This window comes from Camelus bactrianus, chromosome 9 (assembly GCF_048773025.1).
Source record: "Camelus bactrianus isolate YW-2024 breed Bactrian camel chromosome 9, ASM4877302v1, whole genome shotgun sequence".
Taxonomy (NCBI): Eukaryota; Metazoa; Chordata; class Mammalia; order Artiodactyla; family Camelidae; genus Camelus; species Camelus bactrianus.
Genome location: NC_133547.1, coordinates 62044627 through 62067117, shown reverse-complemented (window position 1 = coordinate 62067117; position 22491 = coordinate 62044627). Strand labels below are relative to the sequence as shown.

The 22491-nt window shown below is 39.1% G+C and overlaps 1 protein-coding gene across 5 annotated transcripts in view; it reads left to right on the top strand.

Moving 5' to 3' along the window:
- The first annotated feature begins 366 nt into the window (after positions 1–366).
- CTCF (CCCTC-binding factor) overlaps positions 367–22491 on the top strand; it is a 44973-nt gene continuing 22848 nt past the window's right edge. Inside the window, exons 1-4 of one of the 5 annotated variants that reach the window (XM_074370570.1) lie at positions 369–884; positions 4851–4967; positions 6215–6327; positions 14157–14289. The gene's annotated coding sequence lies outside the window, so the exon portion shown is untranslated. Of the gene's footprint in view, positions 885–4184; positions 4337–4850; positions 4968–6214; positions 6328–14156; positions 14290–22491 lie in introns of those variants that run through there. The other 4 variants (XM_074370569.1, XM_074370571.1, XM_074370568.1 and 1 more) reach the window with 4 other exon arrangements.

The window sequence follows — 22491 nt, the reverse complement described above, 5'->3', positions numbered from 1 at the left end:
GCACCCCAGAAGGCCCTCGGCCTCTTCTCTCACAGCCGGTATTAGGAGGTCCTCTGGAGGGCGGAGAGAGCCCCCCAAACTGCTGGTCAAGTACAGTCCTTCTCGTTGTCGCTTGCGGGCGCTGGATTTCTGAGGAGCTGGGAGAGAGTACCCGCCCGGCCTTACCCGGTGGCGGGCTGCGGTGCGCCGCTCAGAGGGCGGATCCGGCCCGCCTAGGGCGGAGACTAGGGCGGAGACTGAGGGCGGGGCCCCGCCCAAGAGCCGCCTCAGCCCCACGGCCTAGCCCCGCGCGCGCTTCCTCTAAACACCCTCCCCTCTATCCCCGCCCTTACAGATTCAGGGCGGGAGACTGCGGTTAAGGAACCAGGTCAACCCCGCCGGGATCCTGGACCGCCCAGAGGCGGCAGCCTCCGCCCAGGAAGCCCCACCCAGCAGGAGCCCGGACGTCGCGGCGCCCTAAGAGCCCACGCGCGACCCGGCGAGAGCGCGTGCGGCCTAACGCGACCCGCGGCGCGTCCCGTGACGCCATCGCGCCCGCTTTTGAAAGTTGGCGCCCGGGGCCGCCTCCCATGCTGCCCTGCGCCAGCCCCTCCCCTCACCTTTCCTCCCCCGCCCTCCACTCGTCGCCCGGCCGGCCCCCCCACCCGTCCCTTCCCTTATCAGCACCCGCGGCCCCGGCAGCGCCGACGCAGGCGCACTGCACCGTGCCGCCGCCATTTTGTGTCCGAGCCTGTGGAGCGATTAAACCGTGCGCCGAGCTGCTTCTTTGGCGGCAGCGGCGGCGGCGGTAGCCGGTGCGGGTGCGCGGAGCTGGCTGGGGACGCCGGGTGGCCGGAGCGGTGGAGCGGCGGCGGAGCGAGCGCTGCGGGGGGTGTGGCGCGGAGGTAAGGGGGCCCCGGGTGGAGGAGGTTTCGCGGGCCGCCTCTAGGTGTCACGATGGGGCCGCTCCGGTCGGCGCTGGCTGCAGCCCGGCGCCAGCGCCGCCGCCGGGGGGTGTTTGTCTCCCTCTACCGTCCCTGCTGCGGCGCGGCCGCCGCCATTGCCCGTCGCCGCCGCGGCCCGGCCGGCTCTCCCCACCCCCCACACCCTCCCGCTAGGCCTCCCTCCCGACGGCGCGCTAGGCCTCCGGCGGCGGCAGCAACAGAGGCCCGCGCGCTGGCGACTCCATTTTCCTTCCTTTGTCTCTGCCCTCGAGGCCGGCTTTTGGCCCGGCCGATCGCCCGGCCGCGGCCCGCCCTCTGCCCTCCGCCCCTCCCGCGGCGGATGGCCTCTCAGCCGAGAGGCGATCTCTGCGTCCCGGCTTCCGCGCCTCCTTTGCTCAAGAGTCCAGACCGACAGCTGCCGCACGCGCAGCCGGGTCTCCGTGCAATATGGGTGTCGAGCCCTTGGCGACGCCTCTCGGGCTGCCCATTCTCCAGCCTACCCGGTCCCCGGCACCTACCTGGCCGCCTTGCGAGCGTTCTCCGCCGCCTGGCTGCTCGGCGGTCGCTCCTAGTCCGCGCGTCGCCGCCGCTGGTCTCCGTCTCCACCGAGTGGCGCAGGCGGCGCTGCTGCGGCTGCGAGTAGAGGGACCCCAGAGCTGCCGAGAGCTCCCTCTGCAAGGCTGGCTGAGCTCCTCGCGCCTCGACGCCGCCTGAGCGGGCGGGGGGACGCGCGCTCGCCACCCCCGCCTGGCCCCGCTGCGCCCCCAAACTAGCGCCCCGGCTCCTTGCCCGACCCGACCCGTGCGGCCCCCTCCGGTGGGCGAAAAAGACACGAGTTCCGCACTAAGTAGTTTTTCTTGAGCCAGGGTTGGATTCCCTTGCAGTGATAGCGGGCTGACTGTGCGCTAAGAGATCCCAAAGGGATCAAAACTTAATTTCATTCTGATCTCAAGTGACGTGACAAATTCCTGAATTCGGGATTATGGGCTGGCTAAGTTGGTTCTGGCCACTCTTGAGTTTCCTTCTCGCTTTGAAATGTCCTGACGCTGACTTAGTACAGTATTCAGTACCTGATGCTTTAGGGCTAGGCGAAGGCAGTTCTGCCCCGGGATTGTGTAACCCGATCTAAAGCGCCAGTAGGGCAGAATGAATTTATTCTTGACTCCACTGGTGATTTGCCCATATGCTGAAATAAGAGGGTGGATGTTGTAATTGAATCCTGGGTCACTAGTTGCAGTTGGTTTATAAATATCCACGCCTAATGTAACTACTCTTTAGTAGCTAACTTCCTGTAGCCGAGTTCAGCATTAAGTAAACATTCGCTTATGTAGTCTCCATGTTTTCTTTGAGTTTAGACCAGCCAGGAAAGTTAAAATTCCACGTCCCCTTTGGGCGGCAAAAGAAGTTAAACAGGGCATGTATGTTAAATTTACTCTCCTTAAATTAAGTCTTCTTGCGTCATTAAAAAGCCTCCTGTTGAATTGCCAGTTTTCTCTTTTTGTTTTTCCTCAAGTATTATAGTACCTCAATACGGTATCTTGCAGCAGTTGATGTATCAGCTTGAATTGCTTTGGAGAGAAGAAAGTCCTCTTAACTTTTTGAGGATGAGGAAGAAAAGCTATGTTAAGTTTATGAGGAAATTAAAACAGCCCGGTGCCAAGCAAAATTGACTGGTCTACTGTGTGTAATCTTAATCTAGGATTTTGCAGCAAATGCCTCCTTAAGGGAGTCTTTTCAACATCCCTTTTTTGAACTCTACAGAATGTTCCTTTGCCCCCTCCTGCACAATAAAATTGCGCTAAGTAACTAGATGCAGCAGTGTTGATGGAATGTCAGGTTTGGGAATAGAACCATGCTTAATTGTCTAATATATTAGTCCATTTGTGTAATTTTTCACATTCTTGTAATTTTTGGTTTTACTTTCCTTTTGAAATTGTGGGTGGCAGGTGGCGTGTTTTACTTATTAAAATAAGTGCCATACGGGTTAAAATCCCGCGGATCTGTAGTTGAGTCACGGGTAAAGCTTGTTTTCCCAGGTTAGCATTGTGCTCCAGAGATCATATTTTTTTTTTGATTCAGTTTTTCCGTATACAGTCATCAGCTTCTTCATCTTACATGTCATTTATGCTGTTTTAATGGTGTAGATCTTGTCCACAGAGTTGCTATTTATTGAGATTTTCTATATTCCAGGATTCATTCCTTGTCTTTATTGGAAAACTAAATCGCTAGTGCGAGGAGTTACAACAGGAATGTTTGCCTACATAGGAAGCTATTGCTTATTTAAGAATAGCTGTTAAAGTTATCTTTAGGAATCCATTCAACCAGCTTAAAACTTAGGAGCTGTAGAAATTATCCTCAGTATGCATTCACATTCTCAGCTTTAGGATTTTGCTTTAAAGAACACACAAAAATGAGGACACCCACTAACGACTTCTCCGGGTAGCTTGGGGATTTCCTTGGGAGTGGCAGAAGCCACCTGTGGCTGACTAGGGCCCTGAGGAAGAATCCTGTGGCAGAGCCTTGCGGAGTGGTGCCTGTTGGCAGATTGCACCTCTAGAGACTGGTTGGTTGGTTGTTTGTTTTGCTTCAGGGATGCTACTGGCATCAAATACACTCCACATTATCTACTTCATAGACTCCATTTCATTTTTTTAAACAAGAAACCTATTTGACCATCTATCTGCCTTATTTACCTATCTTAGTTTCAGATGACTTAAGGCTCTTCTGCCAAATTTAGGTCCCTTTCCAAGTGTGTAAGATTGGTCTTAATTTAATATTTTGAGAAAGCATATACAGCTTTAGAAAGAACAATAATGGCAAATAATGTATAACTTGTGGGTTTTCTCAGTGTTTAGTATTTTAGTGCAGAGATGTGGCATTGCATAGAGATTGCTAACATACCCCAAGAATAGTGATGTTTTCCACACTTGATGTTATTTTTAGTCACCCTTAAAATTTTCAGGGGCATAAAATCTAAATCCTTTTGAGGCACACTAGTGACAGTATATGGACTCCAATACAAAAGTGTTTCTTGGACTAAATGCACTAATTCTCTATGTTGTTATAAATTGCCTTTTCAACAGAGAAGACTTTAGTTTAAACTAAGGAAGTATTATATCAGCCTTGTTTTGTGGGCTTTAGTTAATTATGAGATGGAGTCCCTTAGTTGTACCTCATATGCCAAATTCTTTGGACACTTGTAAATTTAGCTTTTTCATTTCTTTTGGGTGCTTTTCTCTTCCCCTTCCTACCCCCATGGAGGGAAGTTCCACTCTGCCATTGCCTGAAGCTTGACAGTCACTTATTTTTATTTTAGGGAGAAAATTGCCAAGTAACAATTTAACTTAAAAAGAAGTATTTTCGTTGTTTGTCAAAAAAAATATTTCATTGCTGTGCTTCTAGGATTTTCAAAGGTCAGTAAAAGCTTCCCCTCATGGTTATTTTGTTAAATTGAAAAATACAGTCTTTACTTGTGGTTTAAACTAACTTGGTAAGTAAAACCCCTACTTGCTGAAGATAAGGAGGTAAACTGTTTAAGGACTATTGCTGCATCTATAAGAATTAATTTTTGGTAGTTTAGTTTAAATAGATGTGCCGTTATTTGGTTGCAGGATCACAATGGGGGACTTATTTTCATAATCACAAATCTTTAGTTCTTTTTTTAAATTTTTTTTTATTAAAGTATAGTTGGTTTACAGTGTTGTGTTGGTTCTTTATTTAGAAAATGTAAAAAAAAAAGAAGTAAATGTTTTATTATTGACTTTGTAAACATTTACAGAATGGCTCAATTAATAACATGACAGTTTAACAAGTAAATTTTTTCTTTCTGAATTTATCAGTTTTATCTTGCCCTCATTTTGCTTTTCATACTATATCTGCATTCATGTGTATTTAGTGTTCATAAAATGATTTGTACTTCTATTTTAGAATGATCACGGACCTGGAGCCAAAGAACAAGATGCAGTAGTGGAAAGATTGCTGACCAGGGTCTTTAGAGCTGAGTTCTGTTTTCCCTCCTCAAACTGACTTTGCAGCCACGGAGAGGTAAATGCTATTTCCATTTCTTGGTCTTAATAATAGGAGTAATAAAACCTTCCTGGGGTTGAATGATTTGCTGGATCATTCTTGGGTATGAGAGATGCAGGATAGTGGGTGATTGAGGGCATACAGGCTTTATACTCAGGGAGTCCTCCATTTGAAACTCAGCATGTACTGCCATATACTAGCTGAGGAACACTGGGCCAGTTACTTAACCTTTTTCTCCTACAGTCCCCATTTGTGAGAGAATAATACCAATTACAGAGGCTATTCTCAGAGTTGGTGAGCATGTGTATAAAGCATTAAGTACCATTTTGAGTATGTACATATAAAGACCCCAGGATACAGTGGCTGCTTTTCTGGAAAAATCCTTGGAATATGTATTTTAACTCTTGACTACTGATCACAAAAAAAGTCCATGGCCTGTGGCAGTTCGTAGTTTTGTGAGGTACAGATGGAATCCTATTCTTTGGGAAGCTAGTATCCTAGATAAAATTGTCTTACTTACTTTGAGTTAATGTAGCCCATGTTTGCATCAGAGTGTTATAGTCATTATAAATGATTTTTTAAAAAAATCTGAGTCACTTAAAATTTACTTTAGCTTACAATTTCTGCTATGAAATACAGGGAACTTGAAATAGCCCTCTTATAAATGTGGAGATCTACTAGGGTTTGGGATCTCATAAACAAGAAAGTAGTGTTCTGGGTGTGAAAATGATCTCTTCTCAGGCTATCAGAAAGCATGTCATTCTTATCCCCTCAAAAATGTGGAAGTAGTTTGATTGTACTTGTGTAATAGCAAAAAGGAGTGTAGAGGTGAGAATTACAAATGCTGAGATTAGATAAGCTTATATGAATGAATTATCTAAATGACTACTAAGATTTTTCTACAAGCTGTGCCTAGAGGAAATAGGAGGAAGGGAACAGGAGTGAAAGCTCAACTCTCCATATCTCTGTTTTCCAAATGGGCAGCTTGGTACCTTGATAGATGGGAAGGACAAGATCTAAGTGCTAGTATTCTGTCGCTCCAGAAATAACTTGTGCCATGCAGGTTCTTTTAGTGTTGACACACAGTGCATACTAATGAGCTGCTGAAAAGAGAAACAATATTGATTTGAAAAGCTATTGAGAAAACTAATCTTAAGAGTTTGGGGGAATGGGGTTGTAGGAACATTTTGGTCACTTTTAAGTGTTAATGGCTAGTTTAATTGTTTAGATCCCTGGTTCTCAAACTGGGATATGAATACCCTTAGGGTACAAAGTGGTATGATTCCGGGGTACTTGAAGCCACAAGATAAACATGACCCGTCTTCTTGGAGCTTCATTTGTGCTCATTGAGGGGGCGGTGAGTTAAGTAATTTAACTGGTAAGTATAATTTTTTTTACATTAAAACAAATACATATTTTAGGAGCAGAATGTGAACTCTGTATGACTGTCTTAAGGTAACACAGGTCTTCAACAAAATGAAGCATGAGTGCCTGGGAGTGAGAAGCCTTGTTTGTATAAGGTACTACAGTGGAAACATTTGAGAAGCAGTACTTTGAGCTATAGTTCTACCATCCAGTTCCTTACTTTGTCCCCTGTAGTATCTATTGTGGAATATATAGACGTTAAATTGTATTAAATGGTGCTTATTTGTGTGTATGAATGTTCCTACGCATGCCCAACATGCGCAAGAGCTGTGCACAGATTGGTAGGCAGTTCTAGATGGCTGAACCACGTCATCAAGACCTTTCCAATGATGCAAGAATTGTAATTTAAAAAGAGGAATAAATAAGCAAAATCAGGTCTAAAACTGTAAATTCTTTAAAACAGAATTTTGAAAACAAATGTCACATTAACTCAAGCATAGTTAGCAGTTTATCCTAATTTTTGTTACCCCCCCCCATTCAAGTTAAGTATTTAGAGTCATGATAAAATGGCTAAGTCCTAAACTGTGGACCTTGTGACTCCTAAGATAATTACTCAAAGGCATCTATTCCTAACTGTTTTGTATGTATACAGTTTCTAAGTATGTTACTAGAGTATTGCTCTTAATGTAAGTGGCACTTAAGAATTACATTTTCTATAATGACAATGCCTGCTCTTTGAATATAGGTTTTATATTTGAACCTAATTGATTGTAGACACACTGAAGGGTGACTTTCTCTGAAAATGATGTGAATTAGATCAACCCAGATATTTAGAGGTGCTCTAAATATCTGCAGTATTTATTGAACACTTGTAATGTGCTTGTTCCATACTTTGAACACTTACTTTCTACTTTGTGCCAGGTGCTGCATGAGGTACTGGGGATTTCAAGATGAGTAAGGAAAGGATCCTTTTCTTTTTCTTTTTCTTTTTTTTTTAACATTTTTTTATTGAGTTATAGTCATTTTACAATGTTGTGTCAAATTCCAGTGTAGAGCACAATTTTTCAGTTATACATGAACATACATATATTCATTGTCACATTTTTTTTTGCTGTGAGCTACCACAAGATCGTGTATATATTTTCCTGTGCTATACAGTATAATCTTGTTTATCTATACTGCATATGCCTGTCAGTATCTACAAATTTTGAAATCCCAGTCTGTCCCTTCCCACCCCCAAAATGATCCTTTTCTTAAAGGTCTTAAGTAGAGTATGGGTCAAGAGATCTGTAAATAAGTGTTGTAGGTGCTGTGATAAGTGTGTTCAAGATGCAGGGAGGAATGGTCAGTTACAGGAGTTAGTGAAAGATGCTGGGAAAGACTTTCTGGAAGAGAGACTTTGATGTAGGTGTATCAGGAAATACGAAAGAAGCATAACATTTGAATTTGATCTTTTTAAAGGCACAAAGGCTTAGCCAGCCATGCTGCTTAATAGTGGTATGGCCTTGGGCAAGCCTATTATAGGTGACTTCCTTGTGCCTTCCTCTCCTCATTTGTAAAATGACATACCTACCTTATTTGAGGCTTGTGGCAGTTAAAGAAGTATTGTTAGGAAAATATATACAGTTGAACAATGTGGGCTTAAACTGCTCCGTCTACTTATATGTGGATTTTTTTCTATGGTAAATATTACAGTACTGCACAATCGACAGTTGGTTGAATCCACCAATGAAAATCTGGTGTATATTGAGGGCTGGCTATAAGTTATACTCAGATTTTAAACTGCATGGAAGGTTGGCACCCCTAAACCCTGCCTCCTTCAAGGGTCAGTTTTATGTTTGTAACTATTATGTGCTATATAGAGGTAAAGCAATGATTTTTAGACTTTAGCAGTAGTTGGATATTGTATATACTTTGCATTAAACTGAACAATAATGACCACCAGACAATAAAGAAGTTAAGTGAACTTAACTGGAACTTGTCAGAAAAACGGATGAGTAACATCCCATGTTGGGACTGATGTTCAACAACCACTAAACAAAGCTGATTGGGAAGACTATTAACCAGCAGAATGCTTATGAGAAGGTTTTTTTAAAATATAGTACTTGGTGGGGGTAAGCAAGGAATTGGATGAAGGTGTTCAGAAGGTGCAAACTTCCAGTTATAAGATGAATAAATACTAGGGGTGTAATGTGCAACATAATAAATATAAGTAACACTGCTGTATGTTATATATGAAAGTTAAGAGAATAAATCCTGAGTTTTCATCATAAGGAAGAAATTTTTCTTCTATTTTTTAATTTTGTATCTTTATGAAATGATGATTATTCGCTAAACTTACTGTGGGAAATATTTCATGGTGTATGTAAGTTAAATCATTATGCTGTACACCTTAAACTTATGCAGCACTGTATGTCCATTATATCTAAATAAAACTGGAAGAAAAAAATATAATACAAAAAATTGTTCTGGAAGAATAGCACAAAAACATTGTTTATGGAAGAAAAGTAAAGAAAAACGCAAACACTAACCTGGCACATAGCAGGAGCTCAATAAGTAATTGTTTGAATGAATGAATGCCTAGGAAAAATGACTAAGTGGATAGATATCAAACACTGGTAAAAACAAAATAAAATAATAGTGTGAGGGTGGTTAAGTTTGGAATGACTTTTCTTGGTTTTCTATAGTTTTATAACATAGTTATTTTATAATTCAAGTGGGTTTTTTCCTCAGGATTACCAAAATTTGGGAGTAACAATATTCAACAAAAGGGAACTAATTAAATTATGGTACATCTGTGTACAAACAGTCCTCTGTATCTGCAGATACAACCAATTTTGATAAAGAGGTGACTATACTGTGCCATTTTATATAAGGGACTTGAGCATCTACAGATTTGGGTGTTTGGCCAGGAAGAGGGGTTCTATAATCTATGGATGCTGAGGGACAGCTAGTAGAATGTTATGCAGCCATTTTATTATGTATAGAAATATATTGAAATGGAGAGATACTTGAGACATACTATATAAAAAATATGATCTCTTGTGTGAGAGTAAATATGTGTATATATGGGGTGAGGACTGTGGATATAAACCAGCATGTTTATGTAAGACTTACAGGCTTATATTCTTACTTATCTGAGTTTTCTCCTTTTATCTGTATTATATAATTTTTAAAGGGAAAAAGGAATCCAGTACAGTAGGAAGTGGTACTAAAGCTTTCTGATAAATATAATGAAATTATAAAAGTAGTTTTTGCCTAGTTTACTCTGCCAGTAAAGCTAGACTAAAGAGCCTTACTGGAACAGTTACGGAAGTGCATGCAGGAGGAGGGCACTGACAGTCATGTATCTGCCCTAGTGGGAGAGGGAATCAAAGTTGCAGAGGCAGTTCTTAACAACTTTCTTCACTTAAATTTGGTCTTAAACTTTTTTCTTTGGTATCATCTGAGTAATGTTTAGTTTCATTCTTTGAAAGAATCTAATAATTGTAGAATTATACTAGAACCTATCGAACCCCTATACTTCTTTCCCCAGAGGTAAACACTATTGATAGTTTGGTGTGTTCCCTGGGGGTTTTTTCTTACACGTTTGTAAATGGCCATGTTCATATAATACAGTTTTTTGAACAAAATGTAATTGTGCTATGTAAGTATTCTGTGACTACCACATTTGATGTAAGGGACACGAAAGGGAATATTTCAAACAGTACGAAATGATAATAGTGAAAAGTAATAATTTCTTCCCACCTCTCAGTTTTCTTTCCCAGAGGTAATAAATATTATCACTTGCTCATATATTTTTCCAGAGAAAATTCTACGTATATATAAATGTGTATATCTATCTTTTTTTTAAAAACACAAATGGTCACATACTATATACATTTTTCTGGGTATTTGAGTTGTTTTCAAACTTTTGCTGTGAGAGAAAGATGCTGTAGTGGATATCCTTGTGTACAGCTCTTTGGGCACATGTACTAGTGTATCTGTAGGATAAATTCATAGAAGTTGAATTGTTTATGTATTCCTAGAAGAGGGAATGGCATGTACAAAGGCCCAGAGGCAGGAGAAGAGAAGCCTGGAATGTTCTGGATACTGAAAGCAATTCCGTATGATTAGAGCAGAGTGTATGAGGCTGGATGCATATCTGCTGATAGGGCCCTAAAGGACCCTGTAGGCCAGGTGAGGGTTTAGATGTCAACCTAAGAGTTTTCCCATTGGAAGATTCAGAAAGGAAGTCTCCTTGCTGATAATGAATTTACATTTTAAAAATCTGTGGCCCCTGTGTGAAAAACAGGTGGTGAAGGAGCAAGAGGGAAAGGAAAGCAGGGAAGCTAGCTAGGAGGCCATTGTACTTGGCCAGTCGAGATGTACTGTGGACCTGGCTTAAGGAGGTAGGGGATCTCAGCAGAATTGGTGTTTGTCTAGTTTTGTTGTATTTGTTTTGTTTAACTAAGCAGGAATCCTATCCTATGTCCTCTTTTGTAACCTTTTTTCATGTTATATGTTAAATTTTCCTTGTTAGATACCCTGTGTTACTTCAGATTACTTCCTTATTGCTGTATAAGTTTTTGAACGTGTTCATTGTTGTTGGCCCTAGGTTTTTGCCTCTGATTCTTCATTTCTCCTCCATTCCTCATTGTATGAATTATTTCTAAAATAAGAAATTGACTTGGAGTAAAAACTAAGTTAATTATAAATTTGAATACAGAGGTTTTTGGGATGTCTTTTATCTGTTTAGAATCTTTTTTTTTATCTTGTTCTTGATGTTTTCAGTAGTAGATATTTGCTGGTTTAGTGACTTCTAGATAAGCATACATTTTAGCTAATGGCTAAGTAGATTATCCTATCAAGAATATAGCTATAGCTATAAGCATTTTTCACACTGAAATTAAATCCTCTATTTCTTATTTTGAAAGAGGTAGAAGATACACTAGCTTTCCCAACAAGGAAAGAGGAAATAAGAGTCCTAAAATGCCCTAGATTGGTGAGGGCTTTTGAAGAAAGCAGATATTTTGATGCTCTGTGTGTGTCAAGGAAGGGAGAGGGAGGATTATACCCTAACTTAGAGCAGCCTTTCTAGTTTAAAACATACCCTAATGGAGGGAGTCAAGAGCTGATCTGGTAGATTGTATCTTACATTTGTGGCATTTTTGCCTTATACAGTGATTGTTTAAATTTCTTAGACTTAAGATATAAAGTCTTTCAGAATGATGTGCATTAGCCATCTTTATCTAAAATAGGTTTCAGAGACTCTGCTTGATTTCTAGATTACAGACAAGGGAACTGCAAAGCTAGAGAACTAGCTCTTGTACACAGCTTCCCTAATGCAATTGTTGAAATTTTCTGGGTTTTTTTTCAATCTGGAAAGTGGTGATATTTGTTATTTTCTTACCTGTAAGGATGAATCTAATTGATAACCTTGAAAAACTGTAGAATGTGGTAGTTGTTTTTTAATGGGGGAGGTACTTAGGTTTGTTTATTTATTTATTTAATGGAGATACTGGGAGTTGAACCCAGGACTACCTGCATGCTAGGCATTCACTCTACCACTGAGTTATACCCTCCCCCTAAAAAAGTGCAGAATGTTAAAAACAGATGAAATTTTAAGTCATCTGGCAATCCCCTCTTCCCCCCCTCCCCCGCTTAACGGAGGCACTAGGGATTGAATCCAGGACCTTGGGCATGCAAAGCTTGTGTTCTGCCACCAAGCTGTACACCCTGCCCCCTGCACCCCCATTTTTCAGATAAGAAAGCTAAGAGGCAAAGTGATTTATCCAGGGTCATGGGTGTAAGACAAGTGCTTATGCTTTTTTTTTGTTCTTCCCCAGATTGGCTCTGAATAGTCTCTGGATTTAATAGAATATCCTGCTGCATTTGGTTCTGTAACTAATTATTTGATATACATTTGGGTTTCTTAGATCTCGTTGACATACATCAGTGTATGTCTCTAGAAAAATAATGTGGAGACTGTACATTACTGCTCTCGAGTGTAGTATACTTTTGCACTGGCGTACACTAGGTTTTCAGTATGTATCTATCAGAATTTTTTTTTTTAACATTGCCATAGACTTTAAAGATTATTCATGTGTACGATGTATTGCTAGGCTCTGGCTGTTGGTAATATTGGAACTTGGTATCTAATACCAGGGCTGTTAGGATTTTGAACTTAATCTCTTTCTGTATAACTCAGGACTTTTTCAAAATCCTTCAATTATTTCTCTGTGATAAGAACAGACCATCCTTGAAAGCTGATGTTGGTTAGCACCCCTATTTTTAGTAAAGTTCATTTGGACCACTAAAAGTTCAAAATTATTTCAGCGTACTTCTTTTTAGTTGTTTAGACAAACTCTGATATAACAGAACTCTGGCATAGGATAGTCACTGTCACGTATCATAAAGTGGGTACAAGATACTTTACATTCACAGAGGCATGATACAGAACTATAACATAAGAGGACACTCTAAATGTTCTTAGTATTTATTGTGTTTCTGTTTTATTTGTATCTTACAACTTTCTGCTTGAGTTTACAAGTCTTTGTGTAGGTACATGTTGAGACTCTAAAGCAGTGGTGACTTGGTTTCATCTTGGGAATAAACTTTATTTTATAATGTAATTTTTTCTTTCTGACCCCTCGGCAGATAAGGCCTTTGCTCCTCTTCTTGTCATGTCTTTAGGTATTTATAAATATATAGTTTCCCCCCCCCCCAATTTCTTTATTAAGCTTTTGCCTATGTTTCCTATTTTCCTGTTTGTTTCCTTATTTCTCAGGTGTAACCAAGTTGACAGATTACTTATTTTTATAATCTAATACTAGTTCAAAATAACATTTTGTTTCTTTTGTTGTTTAAACTTATTTATGTCTGTGTTCCTATGAATATCCTTTTTGTTTTTCAGATTTTTTTTGTTTTATCTGTTGAATAACATTTTATTATTTTATTATTACTGTTTTATGCTATCCTGTTTACTCATTAAGGATGTCTTACTGTATTTTTTTCTTATAACTTTCTTGGTCTTTGTTCAGAGACCTTATATTGCCATTTATTATTATCATTATTGTGCCTTTGGTGTAGGTATGCATTGTTGAATTTAAGCTGTTAGCTTCTGATTTAACCTTGACCTTAAAGGAGACCTCATTTATCAAATAAAAATGATCTGTTCTACCAAGTAGCCTTCATGAGGGAGTAGTGGATTATAGAGGCCCTAAAGTAGTGGCCATGTGGTCAGTGAGATATACTGCAAAACCATGAGCTCACTCTATTTGATATTGATGCTACCCATGATAAAGGTGAAATTTTAGGACTTCTTTCTTGAGTCAGACATTCCATTATTGTTTATATGGAAATTATATTAGTTTTGAGGTAGGCTTTTTGTTTAATGCAAATAAATAAACAAAACAATTCTTTGTTCTAAAGAGTGAGCCATAAATTCTAATAGGAGAAAACTATGGGTATTTGAGTAGTTTTGGTTTATGTAAATCTGCATTTAGGGTGAATTGTATTCTGTTGTATCTGTCTATTATATTTTAGGTCAGTCACTTCAAAGCCATAGTCAGCAGACATATATCAGAATCACCTAGGGACCTTTTGAAATAAGGTCTCTCCCACCCCAGACCTACTGAATCAGAATCTTTGGGATCTGTACATTTTAAAGCTCAGCAGGTGATTCTAATACCAGCCAGGTTTGGGAACCACTGCTCAGGTAGAATCTGTTCCAGAATCCAGAGATGTGCTTGTTAAATGTTCTGTACATTTTATACTGTGTGTAATTCATACCTTTTTATAACATACTTCTATATTCAAGGTGATGGACTTATAGATCCCCAACCTTTTTCATATTCCCAGTGATGAAAGTCTGTAGGACTGTTCCAAAGGCAGTCTAATTCTGAGCTGCTTTCAGGGATGTGGACCTGGAACAAGGCAAGGAGGGATCCGATGGTCTCTGACATACAAGTCACCCTTGGGAGAACAAGGAGAGGTGAGGCATTAGGTTACTGTATGCCAGCAAAAGTATCATTCAAGCTGTACAAACCAAAGAGGGTGGCAAGCATGTGCCTGGGAGGCAGCCTTCATTTGGTACTCTGGCACTAGGATGTTGACTACCAGGTTAAGCTTTGTCTTCTGTTTTATGTATATATGTTAAATAAGTGAAATGAACAGGCTGCCCTTAATGAGGATCTAGAACATAGTCTCTGAAACCAGGTCATAGTAATAAATTTAGAATGATTTAGTACAGTTCTACTTGAATTTCTTTGCACAAAATTTGTCTGATTCCATATATACTAAGTGTTGCCCATATACTGTTTCTTCTGCTAGAATGCTCCTCTCTAATGTAGTTTGCCTGGCAAGGTCCATCTCAACATTTAAGATCCACCTTTAGTTATTCCTCTCCTTGAATCCTTCCTTTATCAACTTAAGCCATCCTTTTTGCCAGGGTGGTGGGAAGTATATTAACTTCTGTTATAGCACTCTTTACACTATGTAACTCCTGTTTGTTCTCTTTCTCCCTGTCAGATGAGGCACTCCCTGAGAACCAAGCCCTGTGCAGTTAGGACTTTTTTTTTCAAGTAATTAAAAGGAGAATTCATCTCTCTATACACCAGCATCAGGAGCCTTTTGATTAAAGAATTACTGGCTTAGTATTTCATATTCTTTGTAGCAAAAGAACTCTTTCACCTCCTTCTAGAGTTGTTTCACTGTTACCATTACAAATATTTTATTAGTTTGTATTTATTTCCTTATTTTCCTAGGTTCAAAGCTCTCAAATAGATCTTTTAAGTAGCTGTTAGAATAATTGTTTTGTTTTGACTGTACCTTTTAATATTAACAATTGGGAAGAGGGATTGTTAACAAAAACTGGGATGCTCTTAACTTTTTAACTTGAGATAAAATTTTATTTCCTTTTTAGTTACTTCCCCCCTCCACCCCTGCAGAGAGAAAGAGAAAGAAAGAAAAAAAGAAAGAAAACGAACGAGCGAGCGAGCCCCAACTGCTCTTTTTAAGGTTTAAAGTTAATGGCACAGAACAGGGAAGAGAAAGGTATACATGTGACTGAGTAGGTGACTGCTACTTTAGTAAAGGCTGCTTCTGCTTCCGGTCACCCTGAAATAAATGTTCACTAATATTTTTCTGCTTCTCAGACTGAGTCATCCTTTCCACTCAGCTATTCCCCATTCTTTATTGTAGTCTGCAACCTTCCTGGTATTCAACTGTTAATGGTCTTGATACTTTGCTTTGATGTATCAAGCTCTCAGATAAGATGATGGTGTATATATTTTCAGGAATAACAGTGTAAAATAGTTATTTTATTTGACTTTTAAAACCTAGCTTTTGTTCCAGGAGGGAGAATAATTTTTGTTACTTTTGGCTAGTGTTCTGCATCTAGTAAAAGCCAGCTTTTCCTCTCATTCTCAGGAGAAACTGATTACTTATTTTTAATTCCTTTTTTTTCCAGTGTCATAATGGCACTTACTATTCTCTGTAGTCAGAATACTGGAATAGGTTTTTCAGTCTCCTGTGTAAAAACATTCTTCTATTTTAAAGATCTAGAAAAGAGAGAGCTATGAGGTAGCTCCTCTCTTCTCTGCCTTCTAATGATGTCTGATGGTTTATATTGAGCAGTCTGAAGGCAAGTTGTTAGGTAACCTCTATGTTAGACTGTTTCAGACTTGCTGTGACTTACGGAAGCTCTTGGGGAGTTGGGGCTGCTGATTCTTGCCAAGAAGGTAGATGGTCTTCTGATCTGCTCCAGGAAATAAGCTGGAGTTTTTAGAAATCAGTTGTCCCTTGTAGAAAACGGTAGTATGTTAAACAAAGAGTTTTGGTGATTTTTATTGCAGTTTATTTTTTTTAATTATTTTTTTATGGGGGAGGTAATTAGGTTTATTTGTTTATCTTTAATGGAGGTACTGGGGATTGAACCCAGGACCTCGTGCTTGTTAAGCATGCACTCTACCACTGAGCTTTATCCTCCCTCCAGAGTTTTGGTGATTTTATTTATAAAACAGACTTCTGGGAATTGTCCTTCTTGACTGTCTTATTCTCAGGGACCATGTATTATTTTTAGTACATGTATATTTTATAATAACCAGTCTCCCCAAATGACTGAATTCTGCAATGATGAGTATGAAAGGTTACTTTGGTGATTTTTCCCTTGAAAAATAATCTGACACATTTGGTATGTAGCCACATAATCAGGTAAATTCTTAACATCTTTAAAAATTAGTATATACACAATTAGCTTTTATTTTTATGTGGCAGGATTTTTTTAAATCTTAATCTATAATTGTGTTGTTAGGACTTTTTATTTTGCACCACTTGAGAAATTACATAAACAAGCAATAAAAGAAATAAATTTATATGGTCAAGCTTTCACTTAGCATACAGATTTCATTTTTCCACGTTCCAGTTGACAGAATTGGGGCCATATCCAGGAATCAAAGAGAAAAAGTATCACCAAAAAAGAACAGAACAGCTTCCCGGCTGATCTCTCTTACTAGTCTGTCCAGCATGTTGCTGCCAGACTAAATCTTCCTGAAATGAAGGCACAAAAACTCATGATGGTTGAGGGTTACTGAATCAATTCCAAACTCTTAAGCTTTGCTTCCAGAGCTCTGTATGATGTGTTTCTATACTTCCTTTTTTATAACTTAAAAAAAATTTTTTTTAACTTGGGGGATGGTAATTAGGCTTGTTTGGTTGGTTGGTTGTTTAGTTTTTTAAATGGAGGTACTGGAGAATTGAACAGAACCTCATGCATGCTAAGCATGTACTCTACCACTGAAGCTATACCCTCCCCACTGTTCTCCATACTTTCCACCCACCCAACCTCACCTTTCAGGCATCTTCCACACAAGTGCCTAGTGTCTTATCCCCACCAGCTCAAGTAATCCCCTATTCAAAGTCTTCTCAACCTTGACCAGTGCAGACTGATCTCAGATTTATTTGTTTTGTTTTTGTTATTTTATTTGTTTGTAATGTACTGTTTTATGTCTCTGTTTTTTCCCCCAGATAGTCTATTAGCTTGTTAAGGACAGGAACTATGCCTTTTAGTTCTGTATCCTCTGTAACAGTGAATATAGAAACAGCGTTAGGTAAGCAGCATACACTTAGTATTGGTGTCACTGTCATATAAAACCTGTATAAATGGTTCTTGCACATGACAAGAGCAGGAAGGGAACATGGAAAAGCAAAGCATTGTATGCTAAGTGGAAGCTTTACTATATGAATTTGTTTCCTTTATTGCTTCATTCTACAGATATTTGGTAGTGTATCAGGGAAGTCATTTTTGGGAAGAAGATTTTTCTAAGGTTTGTGATTAGAATTCTGATAAACTGAAAGGTCGTATATTCAGCTAACATGTATTCATTGCCTTCTGGGGTGACCTATAAGGATACAGAGGAGTGTGGTAGCCAGCCTCTGTTTGCATTGTTTTATTTAATCTTTATGACAACCAGTGAAATGGATATCATTATCTGTTTTATAGAAAAGGAAACAGGCACAAAAGGGTGGCGTATGTCACTTGAGGTCACATTGCTAGTAATTAAAACCAGAATTGGGATGCACGTCTCTGATTGGAGAGCCTAAGCTCTTAATGGCTATTCCATTCTATTTCTCCTGCCCTCTTTTTTTTTTTTAATATGGAATGAGCATTTTTCTCATTTTAAGTATTATATTAAAACATGATTTTTATTATCTATGTAATATTCTGTTTTGTAGATGTATCATCATTTACCAAGTTTAACTATTCCCTTATAGTTGTACTTTTAAGTTGTTTATAATTATTCACTCTGATTAATAATGCCCTTAAAATCTTGGTGTTCATCTCTGATTATTTCTGGGCATAAAGCCTGAAGTGGAATTACTGGTTCACAATTTGAATATTTAAAAAAATTCATGATTCATATCACAACTTACCTTGCTGATTTTTTTTTCAATTGAAGTATAGTTTACTTACAATATTATATTAGTTTCAGGTGTACAGCACAGTGCTTTGATAGTTTTATAGATTGCACACCATAAAAAGTTAATATTCTTTACTCTATTCCCTGTAACTTTTTTTAAATAAATGATAGTCCGCTTTTATTTCACCCACTCTCCAACCCATCCACCTCCTTTCTGGCAACCAGTAGATTGTTCTCGGTATCTGTGAGTTACCTGATTTCGCTACTCCTTGACCAACATTGGAGGTTATCCTTTAAAATAGCCTTAGCAATCTAATAGAGTCACATTATTTTAATTTGTATTCCTTTTAGTGTTTAAGAGATTAGATTTTTTTTTTCTTATCATCTGCCATTTGTATTTCTTTGAGTATCTATTTGTGTCCTTTCCCCAGCATTCTCTTTTGGTGTTTGTCTTTTTATAAATTTTACAGTTACTAACATAATAAGGATGTTAATTCTTTGTCATAAATGCTGCAAATAATTTTGCTTGTTGACTATTTTCTTCAAGTTTTTTTATCTTTTAATTTTTTAATTTGTATTTTAAGGTGGTCAGAATTTCAGCAGTTTCCTCTAGGTACTTCTATTATTTATGCATCTAAGCAGAAAACCTTCCTCATTCTAAGATCAAAGGGTCATTCATCTGTATCTGTTCAAGTTTGGTTTTTGGATTTGTCTTTTTTTTCACTGTTAACATCTCCTTATCTTATTTAATAGACGGATTAAAGCTATAACTCAATATTTTTCAAGTATTTACGGTTTTTTGGCATCTTTTTATAAAATAATCCTCTTTTCCCAATTTTTAAAAGACAACGTTTTATACACTAGGGGTTGTTTCTGGATTCTGTGTTCTGTTTAAATTGTCTATGATAGTGACAGTACTACACTGTATTATTGTGGCTTTATAATATGTTAAAATTTGGAAATAAAAGATGGCCTTCATTTTTCAGAAATTTTGTTATCCTCAATGTCTTGTTTATTTTTCAGACAGATTTTGAAAATTATTTAAATAAAGTAGAAAGAATTAACATCTTTACAATGTTTGGCTTTCTGGGCATGGATATAGTAGTGTCCCTGTTTATTGAGGTCTCTTATGCCTCCTGGAAGATTTTCGTGATCTTCAAATAGGTCTGCAGATTGTGAATTGAGGTTATGTTAAGAATGGTGTAATGTGGGGATAAGGATATAGCTCAGTGGTAGAGTGAATGCATGAGGTCCTGGGTTCAATTCCCTGTACCTCTGTTAAAAAAAAAAAAAAAAGAAAAAAGAGTGGTATAACTTCATATTTCTATATAGCTTTCTGTATTTTCTATTTATTGAATATATATGTATATATAATTCCACGTTTATTTATAACCCATCTTGTTCCACAAAGAATTTGGAGAAATATATAGAAAATACAAATAACAAATGATATAAAATCAAAACCTCAGAAAATACAAATCAGAATTAAAAAGCTGTTACATAGTTTGAGAGGGAAAAAGTTGATCAAGATGTGTGGCCAGCTTAAAAAGTGGTAATATGATCTTGTTACATGGATCTCACAATAAAAGAAAAAAAATTCCTTAGTTGGAGCGAAGTTTTTCCAAGCATATAACTCCAAATGAAATTTCTCCCACATATCCTTTAGTGTAAGCCAAGGGCATAATGCCAAAACAAAATTTGGTGAAAGCAGTTCTGTAGGGGTAAGACCATATGATGCAAGTATGCCCAGCTTTCTGATGGTCTAGCATAATTCTGGGATAAAGCCTAGAATGGAATCCTGAATTGCACAGAGGGGTGAAGTCAGATAAGGACAGAAAAGTTTCCTTTGGATTTACCAATTAAGAGCCATTGCTGGTCTCAATGCAGTTCAGTAGAATATTGGGGAACAGAAACTAGACTGGTGAACCGAGGCATGGAAGATAAGGATGAGTAAGGGAATAGAGGCAACTGGTGTGGGGTTGAGCATTGGGGAATACAGAAATGGCAGATTATAAATTGTCAAGTGGGGTTAAAGGGAGTTTTAGATAGAAAGATTTGAGCAATATAGAGCTGGCAGGCAAGAGGGGAAGAGCTGATCCAGCAGGTTTCCCTAGGATGCATGCCAGGCTGGTGGCCGTAGGAGCATGGGCAGAGCTCGGGGGCCTTTGTTTTAGAGTCTGGGCCTGTGTACCCTGTCACTCAACCAGTCAGCATGTGTTTTTTTCACAGTGAGAGAATAGCAGTCAGCAAGAGCAGGGAGGTATTCAGATGCCATTTTTGCTCTCTTCTGGCCCTCTCACCCCCATGTGCCAGGATCACCCTCCCTCAGTCTGAGGAAACCTCCTTCTGCCCTACCCTCTACCCATAAGTTTATTGAATGATTTTTAAAAAGTGTTTCTAAAGTTCACCAAGGTGGTAGAGAATACAGGAACTCTACAGAGTTACATTTTATGTGTGATATTGCAGCCCAGAGGACTAACCCATTTTGTTTGCCAAGCTCCTTTAGTTGGTTAGTGATGGATTAGGGACTAGAGTCCAGGTTATTTATTCCTTATGTAATGCCATTGAGTTAAAGGTGTTAGCCAAACATCCACATAAGAGAGATCCTTTAGGCAGTGAAACTGGGATTGTGCATGTGGATTTGAAAGATCTCTGTTTAGAGACTGCTGGAGTAAAAAGGCTAGTGAATGGAATGACTACAGAGAAAGGAACAGAGCTTTGATATGCTCAGAGGGACTGGTGGAGGAACTTTCAGAGACAAGGGAAGAGACCTAGGAAAGGCAGGAGCCAAGGGAGAAGAGGTGCTGATAAAAGAGGAATAGGAGTTTCATACTGTCAGATGCCAGAGAAACTGAGGTTGAGGATGAGGGGAAGGCCTTTGGGTTGGCTGGTGAATAGTGCTTGTCGACCAAGCAGAGGGACCACAGAGGGCTAAGGAGGGAGTGAAGTCCTTTTTATTAAGGACAGGTTCTTAAGATAGGAGAGGAAAGCCATATAAGTGTATGTAAATTATATGTATATGCTTTCATTTATATTAAAGAATACCCATCCATAAGATGAAAAAACAACACCAGAGTGCTAGGTGGTTATCTCTAGGTATAGGAATTACGAACAACTTTTTAATCTTACATATGCTTCATTTTTCAGACTTCTATAAATAAGATAATATACTTTTATAATCTGAAAATAATGTTATGTCCCAGAAGTAAATATAAACCCTTTCTTAGTGGTGTTGGTTCACAAAAAGATTTTTTTTAACATTTTTTATTGATTTATAATCATTTTACAATGTTGTGTCAAATTCCAGTGTTCAGCACAATTTTTCAGTTATTCATGGACATATACACACTCATTGTCACATTTTTTTCTCTGTGAGTTATCATAACATTTTGTGTATATTTCCCTGTGCTATACAGTGTAGTCTATTCTACAATTTTGAAATCCCAGTCTATCCCTTCCCACCCTCCACCCACCCCCCACCCCCCCAGTAACCACAAGTCTGTATTCTCTGTCTGTGAGTCTATTTCTGTCCTTTATTTACGCTTTGTTTTTGTTTGTTTGTTTTTGTTTTTGTTTTTTAGATTCCACATATGAGCGATCTCATATGGTATTTTTCTTTCTCTTTCTGGCTTACTTCACTTAGAATGACACAAAAAGATTTGACAAAACCTGGAGCATGCCTGACTGAAGCAAGGGGAGAGGGAGAGAACATGAGAGAGACTTGACAAACTGTGTGGAAACGAGTTAGAGCTGAGTCCTAGAGGGAGGGAAGAGATGAATCAGACACAGCTAGGAGAACAGTCCCCAGGGAGTGGGGAGGGAGACCTGGTCCAGCCTATTAGGTTAGTTACTGATTGATTCAGAGACTCCCTTTTCTTGGAGGAATTTTATTTTTATTTTTTTGGTGGTGGGGGGTAATTAGGTTTATTTATTTATTTTAATGGAGGTACTGGGGATTGAACCCAGGACCTTTTGTATGTTGAGCATGCACTTTACCACTGAGCAATACCCACCTCTTGGAGGAATTTAAGTAGAGGGTTCCACTGCTGGAACGGATGTACTGAGATTTCTAAGTAGTATATGGGAAGGGCTAGTGGCTGGCTGCTTAGTGTCTGATTTTTCTCTATAAAAATAGAATCTACTGCCTTAAAATCCTGGATAGATGCTGATGTTCATGGACCTTATGCCATATGAAAATCAACTCCCTGGCAAGACAATTGGTATCAATTTGTACTCCTTTGTACCAATTCTTTTTCTACCTGGTTTATAATTCTGTG